This window comes from Lepidothrix coronata, unplaced genomic scaffold (assembly GCF_001604755.1).
Source record: "Lepidothrix coronata isolate B3197 unplaced genomic scaffold, Lepidothrix_coronata-1.0 Scaffold150, whole genome shotgun sequence".
NCBI classification, from domain to species: domain Eukaryota; kingdom Metazoa; phylum Chordata; class Aves; order Passeriformes; family Pipridae; genus Lepidothrix; species Lepidothrix coronata.
The window spans coordinates 2,304,266-2,313,080 of record NW_016690330.1 but is presented as its reverse complement, the minus strand read 5'-3'; the positions used below and the strand labels follow the sequence as shown (position 1 = coordinate 2,313,080).

The 8,815-nt window shown below is 55.3% G+C and overlaps 1 long non-coding RNA gene across 1 annotated transcript in view; it reads right to left on the bottom strand.

The window, feature by feature from the left end:
* Positions 1–6: 6 nt before the first annotated feature.
* Positions 7–8,815, bottom strand: part of LOC108504034 — a 10,434-nt gene continuing 1,625 nt past the window's right edge. The window contains exons 2-3 of the long non-coding RNA XR_001876976.1: positions 696–703; positions 7–151 (exon numbers count right to left, since the gene is read on the bottom strand). This is a non-coding gene — a long non-coding RNA (uncharacterized LOC108504034). The remainder of the gene's footprint in view (positions 152–695; positions 704–8,815) is intronic.

Sequence of the window (8,815 nt, the reverse complement as noted above, 5' to 3'; positions counted from 1 at the left end):
GGAAGAACCTTTCCCACATAGCCAACCTAAACTCACATGAAAAAAAAACCTAGTCGCAACCAAAAAGAACAAAAAGTTCCTATTTTCTTCCTTCCCCTTCTCCTTGTTTGGTCTTTACGCAACAGTACTTCAGTGCCCTACTGGTTCAGAACTGATAAGTCCTTTCCATATATGCTTGATTTTGTCTCTTATGCAGTGCCTAATCTGTCTGGAGTCCACCAGGACTCCCAGAGATTCTGGAAGGGATGGAGGCTATCGCAGGAAGTAACAGAGGTGCGGAGTTATTCCCTGATATTCTAGTCTAGAGGCAGCTCAAGAGACAGCCCTGGAGTTGGAAACACTTGCCTTCATCGCTGGACGATCTTGTCCAGCACCACACAAAGGATCTTCTTCTACGGCAAAGCTGCAGCTGCCTGGGAGCCATGCATTGAGAACCGGTGTCTTGGGGACAGGAGCTGCTGGGCCACCTGCTCCTGGGAATCTTACACTGCAATGGCCTGGGCTCCCACTCCTACGTGCAGCCTTTTCCTGACCATGTGCATCCTCAGTGAGGAGCGGGCTCTGCTGTTTCCCCCCCCTCCCAGGCAGCAGGGAGACCTGTCCAGAGGGGCTCCTGTATCTGACTCCAACAGGTCTCCCAGAGGCTCTGGGAGGGATGGAGTCTCCTGCCAGAAGTAACTGGGGTGCTGAGATACTCCTTCTTCTGCTCTTGCCGTACTGGACTGGGAGAGAGCCCTGGAGTTGGGAAAACCTGCTTTTGCCGTAGGAGACAACCCCCCGCACGTTGCTGCACAGGATCCTGATGTGGCACTGCCGGGGCCTCCAGGGAGGCATGGATTGGGCACCAGTGTCTCGGGGACAGTAGCTGTTGGGCCACCTGCTCCTGGGAATGCCTTATTGCAATGGCCTGGGCTCCCACTCTTACATGCAGCCTTTTCCTGGCCATGTGCATCTTCAGTGAGGAGTGGGCTCTGCTAATCGAGGAAGCAGGGACTCGTATCCGTGGAGGCTTTTCCATCTGGAGTCCAGCAGGTCTGATAGACACTCTGGGCAGGAGGAAGGCTCTGGCCAGAAATAACACAGATGTGCAGGAGATATTCCCTTTCTTGGTCCTCCACAGACGGATAAGTAGAGTACCCTGGGGATGGGAACAGCTGCCTTTGCTGCTGGAGGACCTTTTCCAGCACAGCGCGGAGTCTCTTCTTGTGTTGCAGCATCCTGAGAGCCATGGATTGGGCACTGGTGGCTCCAAGACTCTTTCAGCTGTGCAGCTTGTTGCTGGGAATGCAACAGGCTCATGACTTCCACGCTTTCCCTTGCCGGGTGCTTCCTCAGGGATGAGATGGGTCTATTGACACCTGTGGCTCCAAGGGAGAAAGGAGATCTGTCCACAGGGATTCCCCTTCCTGGAGTCCGGCAGCTCTCCCAGAGGCTCTGGGATGGGTAGAAACTCTTGCCAGAAGTCAGAGAGGTGCAAAGATATTTATCTTGTCCTCCACAGCTGAATCAGGAGAGCAGCCTGGAGATGGGAACAGCAGCCTTTACTTCTGAAGGATCTTGTCTGGCACTGTGCTGAGGATCTTTTTGTCTGCCAGCCTCCTGAGATCAATGGATTGGACATCAGCAGCTCCAGAACACTTTCAGCCCTGCCAGTTGCTCCTGGGAATACCTCATTGGAATTGCATGGGCTCTCTCATTTACTTCCAAGCTTTTCCTGTCGATTTGCATCATCAGGTACTAGCAGGGGCTGCTGATACTCACACCTACGAGAGAGCGTCGAGACCTGGTTACAGGGTTCCTCTGTCTGGATTCTGGCAATTCTCAGGGAGGCTCTGGCAAGGATGAAGGCTCGTGCCAGAAGGATTGGAGGTGTGAGATATTCATTATCCTGCTCCTCCACAGTCAGCAGGAGAGAGCACCCTGGATGGGAACACCTGACTTTGTCACCACAAGATCTCTTTCAGCAACATACGGATGGTCTTCTCACATGGAACTGCCGCAGCTTCCTTGAAATCTTGGATCGGCACCGGAGTCTTGAGCTCAGTTCCTGCTGGGCCACCTGCTCCTGGGAATGCCTGACTGCAATGGCCTGGGCTCCCACTCTTACTTGCAGCCTTTTCCTGGCCATGTGCACCCTCAGGGATGAGTGGCCTCTGCTGATACACGCAGCTATGGATATCTAAGCCTCTATGGAGGCTTATCCAGCTGGAGTCCAGCAGGTCTCATGGAGGCTCTGGGAATGATGAAGGCTCTTGCCCGAAGCAAGGGATGCGTAGAGATATTCCTCATCTCGCTCCTGCACAGCCAGCTCCAGAAAGCACCCTGGAGACAGGAACAGCTGCCTTTCCCACTGGAGTTTCTTGTCCAGCACTGCACGGAGGCTCTTCCCATATGGCACTGCCATGGCATCCTTGCAGCCGTGGATTGGGCACTGGCAGCATCCCCTTGCTAGTCTGTCCTTCTCACTGCACAACTTTGTCTAAATCTTCCTGTTGGTTTCCCATACCACGTGCTTTGGAATACAGGCATTTCAGGAGGGGTCTCAGGAGGACAGTCCACAGTCATGTCTTGTTGGCTCGTGAGAAGAAGAGAGCTCTGCTGAGCAGAAGCAAAAATGAAACAAAAATCTAGAAAAATATTTACCGGTCTCATCTCAAAGCAAAAGTGAAATCAGTGCAATAGAACATCCAGCCAACTACAGTTTTCATGACAGCTATGATACAGCTTGGAAGTCAGAGTTTTAACCAGGAATTGCAAAATATCCAGGTGCTTCTCCTAGTAAGTTTTCTTAAACTCTTCATTTCTATTTCTGTCCTGCTTCCTGGCATACAAAGTTTGTCTGCAGATCAAAGAAGGACAGACTCAAGCTTGTATAGTAACTACATTTCTTGAGTTCATTCACGTTACCAGCCTGTAAATATTCTTGACTTATAATCCTTAAAACATCCCCTTTCCAAGGGAGATTATTAACAGGACAAATAGCTAAACTGAGTCATGGAAGAATAAGTGAGTTTATTCAATTCTGTCCGTATTTCAATAGTCAAAGCCTTGAAGCCCTTTTCACAATAGAGACATTTGTATTAACAAGGTTACAATATGTCACTTTTCTTCCTACAAGAATCCAACCAAACTAATTTGTCACTGCTCCAAGTGACCAGCAGCTTTTGCTGTATTTTCCCATCATATATCTCTTTGAGATAACCCAAAACCTACCATTTTCAAACACTGGCATTCCTATATCTGAAACTCCCAGCGTAGCACAGGGATTTGATAGCTGCAGACACACAAAGATCAAGGGTTGAGAAATTAAGGCAGGAAAAGCTCTGTGCCTTCCCCTCCCTGCGTGTTCCTCTCTGCAAGTACAAGTGGTGCCTGACACTGTTTCCAGATTTTCTCATTGAAAAGCAAAGATTTCTTGGCTCTCCTGGCTCAAGGGAATGCAGAAAAAGGCATCTCTTAAGCCTAATACTTTAAACTATCCTAGGTAATTATTTCAGGTCATTCTCTCAGGTCCTGCACTAATCCATCATCTTTCCCATTTGCTTTTTTCACAGGTTCTTGCATTCACATTCTACCAGCAAACCCTGCTTAGCAAAGTTGGCTATTACTGGAACCAATCCAGCTTGGCTTTCTAATGTTAAAGGATACTGTGTTTGCTTTACCAGTTGACACAGGTTTTCTTTAAAACTCCTGCTTGAGTTTTTTCCCCTTTAGCACTATGAAAGAGGGACACGGACGAGCTGGAAGGGGGAGGGAATTGGTTAGCCAGCTTTCCCTGGCCCTGAGGGGATGGCCAGCGACTGAGCTACACATAAGAAGTGGCTCATTGCTCAAATCCCAGCCTGATGGCTTCGGTAGGGGGGAAAGGAAGGGTTTTTCTTTTCCCGCAGCGCCCACCCTGCCGACCATATGAGTCACTGCAGCCTTGGCTTTCCCGAGGCACAACAGCGTCACCTGGTGACCGGGAGGGAGTCCCCGCAGCCCTGCCTCCCGAGGCGCCCGCGCACCCGGCTCGGTGCGGTCTGACTGCGCCGAGAGGCCAAAAGTTACTTAATTATTTCGGTGAAAGTTTCGGTTACGGTACCGTTCCTTGTTCATTTTGGGCTCCGCGGGGGGGCCGGGGGGGAGCAAATCCTGCGGGTTCGGTCTTAGAAACAGACCCCGAGGCCTACAGAGATCTCTGGGTCTATATACATCTATATAGGTCTGGGTCTGTAGGTTCATATAGATCTCTGGGTCTGTTTCTGGGACCAAACTCGCAGGATGGGGGACATCGCCCTCCCCGTACCTCCTCCACCGGACGGGGTGGGGGGGAGTATCGTCCTAGGGGAGGTGCAGCTCCTCCGTGTGATGATCTCTGTATTCATGGTTCAGACTGACCTGACCCTCTCAGATCCCATTCCCGCCCTTCCCCCACCTCCCCCTCACACAACCTCGCCCTTCCAAGTCCCCCAAGCCCTCCACTCCCAGCCTTCCACCTGCCCCACCCCCTTGGCACTCCATGGGCAACAAGAGCTTTATCTCCTGGCACCTTTTGTCTGGGAGGAATCTTCTTCTGCATTCCATTTTGGGAGTCGGACTGGCAACTCCAGCCCAGAGCTCCTGCAAGCTTTCAGCCTCGGCATTTGAAGCCAAGTGCCAGAATGTATAAAGGCTCTGGGAGGACCTGCACCTAGTTTGCCAGTCTGACTTATATTTGGGATGGGTGAAGGACCTGATGGAGAAAACGACTCTTCATGAGAGTCATAACACCTCCTCTCTTTCTACAGCTACATCCCCCAAAACAGCAGGCAGCAGGTAAGAAGTCAAAATTCTTCTTTTCTGGGCTGCGATAGAAAAAGATAAAAATGCTACAAAGCTATGTAAAAAAGTAACTCGTCAAGGAAAATGATAGGAGTTAGAAACAAGAAATACAAATACAATCAAGATGCCAAGAAGGAGAGAATGGAAAGACAAATCTAAGGAGGAAGAGGCTGTAGAAAGGAGAAGGATGACTAGGAATCACAAACAGCAGAAGACAAACAAGTAAGATGCCTAGAAAGAAAAAAAATCACAAAGATGCTTGGAAAACTGCGCCCTGATCAAATTCACAGACGACAGCGAGCTAACTGGCGTGGCTGACACGTCTGAGGTAAGGGATGCTGTCACGAGGGACTGGGACGAGCTGGGGAAGAGAGGCTGTGAGAATCACATGCCTTAGACACACTTGAGAGTAGAGACCCGAGGTGATTAGAAACCAGATATTACAAATAAGAGCAGAAAAAGGAGAGCAAGAAAGATGAGAAAGTAAACCCAAAGCAGGAACTAAAACATCAAAGTAAAATGGAAAAGAAAAGCTAGTAGTCGGAACATGAACGTGTTGCTGGACAACAAGGGCCTGCACTCCCTCCCGTTTTTGGAGTTCTGAGCTGTTCTTATTGGGTTAGGATTCTGTGGTTCCAGCTTAGTCTCTATGGTCTTGGATGTATCAGCTATCAGTTCAGGGTTTGGACAGTAAACTTCCAGCTTATTATCTACTGTCTTGGAGTTCCATCTCACTCCCTGCTTTGTATGTTCCTTTCAATAAAAGAAACCTCCACGCTCTGCCTCCAGTCCGAGCTGCACCTTCCCTGCACCCTCACACTCCCCAGCTGTTCAGGTGCACTGCTCCCCTCTCCTGCGCTGCCTCCTGGCACGGGGCTCGTCCCTCGGCATCTTCCTTGAGCAATGATCCAGGTCCGTCCAGGGGCTTCCCCCACCTCCTGTGAGATGCTCTCACCATCACTGCTTGAGAAAGTCCCTGGGATCGACCTCTCCCCTGCAAAAAGCTCCCTACGGAAGGTGCCCCCAGGTAACCACCCAACAGCGCCCGCCCCTCATCATCCTCACCGGCCACACCTCGGGCTGCCCCGCACGGGAGGGGACGGCGGGTGGAGCCGCGGGCGAGGAGGGTGGAGGCGAGCCAGAGGTTGCGGAGGCAGGCGCGGGGCGTGGGAATCCGCGGAGAAAGAGTCACTGACACGAGCCAGGCTGGGAGAAGCTCGAGTTTTATTTCCGAGGAAGGCCCTAAAGCGCCGCCGCCGCCCCGCCCCGTGCTCGCCCCGCTGCTCTGAAGCGCGGCAGCCCCGCAGGGCCGGGAGCGCTCTGACCCGCTCGTCCCTGGGGTCTGAGGGGGTGCCTGTTATCCAGCCCTGGTATTTAGGGCACCGCCTGTACCCATCCCCGGGTTTGGGGGTCCCTGTTACTTCTCACTGGGGTTTGGAGGGTCCCCTTCGTTTCGTGGCCCTTCGACCTTTCGCCGTCCTGCCATTCCCGGCCAGGGGTTTTTTGGGGAGGAGGGGGACCTGCTTCAGCTGCCGTGGGAGGGCCCCCCCCCCGGCCCGGGATTGTTTTGGGGTCCCCCCTCAGCTGGCGGGGGGGTGTTTCGTGCCAGGGTGGGGGGGTGGGTTGTCGCATTCAGACATTACAAGCCAGAGCCCTCCCTGCCCGGGCCCTGTCCCCCTCCCCTTTTGTGGGGCTTTTAGCACGTCTATTTTTGTACTACAATTCTCGGGGAGGTCTTGTGTGTCCAAACCCAAAAGAAAATGTTCCAACAAAGTCTCAGGGTTCAGCGCTGGGGGTTTATTTTGGATGGATTCTGTGGGGGCTTGTACAGGGTTGAGCCGGAGGGAGTGTTTTTGGGGGTGTCTCCCCCCATTAAACCACGTGGTCGGCGCTGGGGTGGAGGAGCCACCGGTCCTCGGGGTCCCCGTCTCCCGGGGGAATCTCGGGGGGGCCGCCCCCCACCCCAGAGCTGCTCTCGGGGTGCAGCGGGGAGGGGCGGGGCGGGTGAGGGGTGGTGTAGGGGGTCCCCCAGCGGGTCCCCAATGTCCTCCGGGTGCTGGAACTGCATCTCCTCCTTGGCCAGTCTGCGGTGTGTGTGGGGGGGAGGAGGTCACCTCAAAACCCCCTGAAGCCCCCCTTGGGGTCACCCCAAAAATCATCTGGGTTCACTCCAACCCCCACCCCCGCAATCCCCTTCGGATCATTCAAAAATCCCCCAGACTCTTCCTCCCCCGCCGACACCTGGGTTTGCCCCAAAACTGCCCCCAAACCATCTCCGGGTTCACCCCAAAACCTCGCCGGGGTCACCCGAACCCCCCCCCCTCGGCACTTGAGGTCAACCCAAAACGCCCCCAACCCGTCCCCGACTATCGGGGGTCACCCCAACCTTTCCCGCGGGCCCTATCCGGAGGAGGAGGTCCGGGGAGCGGGGTTGGAGGGGGAAGGAAGAGAAGGGACAAAAGAAAAGGTAAAGGATAAAAATAACAAAAAGGAGACGTGGGAGCCCGAGGCCCCCGCGCCGACCCCGGGGTGCTGCTGCCCCTCCGCGCACTGCCCCAGCGTAAGGCGGCGGGGCCGGATCCCGGGGCTGGAACACCCTTGGCCCCGCCCCGCTCACCTGTGCGGGCCCCGCCCCGCTCACCTGTGCGGGCCCCGCCCCGGCCCCGCCGCTCACACCCGGCCGAGCCGCGTCCGCCCCGCGGCTGCGGAGGACGCTCGTCCCGGGTCGCGGCGGGACTGATCGGCGCTCGGGGCTGGAGCCCCGGCCCAGGGGCTGCTCCCGGCGCTGCGCCGAGCCCGAGCCGCCGAGTGGGGACGGGACCGGTTCCTGCCGGGGGACGCTGCGAGTACCCGGGCCGGAGCACGGAGGCGGGATAGGGGCTGAGACCGGGATTGGGGCCGCTCCGGGCCGGGACTGCGCCGGGGCCCGGGTCCAGGAGAGCGGCGGCGCTTTCCTCGTGCGGACGCTGAGCCGGGGCTGGGACCGGCCGGGGCGCGGGGACCCCCCGGGCCGGCCCCGGGACCCCCGAGCCCGCCGGTCCCGGGGACACGGTGGACACGGCGCGGCGGCGCCGATCACGGCGACCCCCGGTGGGCGGGGGCGGAACTGCAGCCCCCGCTCAGAGCACCTCCCGGGAGAATATCGCCCGCCTCCCCCTTCCCCGTGGCACCCTGAGATGCTTCACCCCGCACAGACACAGCTGGAACTGCAGAAGCCATGGTAAGCTTTAACAGGTGGGTCAGACCCGAGGTGCCCTGAAGGCAGGGATGTGCATCCCTTTCCTCAGGGAAAAAAACTTCCAGAGGCCACTCCTGGGGCTCTGAAGTGACAGCGGCTTCCTGCACGGAGAGACGTCCTCGCCTGTGCTCAGGTGCTGCCTCACCACGTGCCGGGAGCGCGTCCCACCACCACCTTCTCCTGGGTGAACACATCCCCTGGAGCCCAACCCCAGGGGGGTGAAAATCAGCTGAATTCCAGGGAACTTGGTCAATTCCCCCACAGGGACATCAGCGGGGCTGGGGGAGGAGGGTTATAAACAACAAATTCTATGGGATATCAACCTGTCCTGTCCTGATCCCACTGAGCTTCCCTGGAACGTTGGCTGGTTCCTGACAAACCTGGCGTTAAAGCGGCAGCTCTGCAGGGGAATATCTGGGCTCCATAAGGCACTGTGAGGCTGTTCCAGCAGGAATTCACCACTGAAGAAGCCAAGAGCCAAAAGCAAATCCCAAGCTGGTGGCCAGGCTGGTGGGCAGCAGTTGGATCCGCTCTGGGGGAAAACACCCTGCGCCTGCCAGGAGCTCTGATTCTGTTTTTCCTGCCAGCTCCTGATCAGTGTCAGGGCCACAGTGAGGGATTCAAAATCCAAATAAACCTCAAAACCTACAGCATGAGTAATCCAAAGGAAGAAACTCACTGTTGTCATAAGAAGCTTAAAAATCAGTTAAAAATTCTACGACAACAATACTGGGATTCCCTGGCACCTTATTAATGCTCTTGGTTCCATTTTAA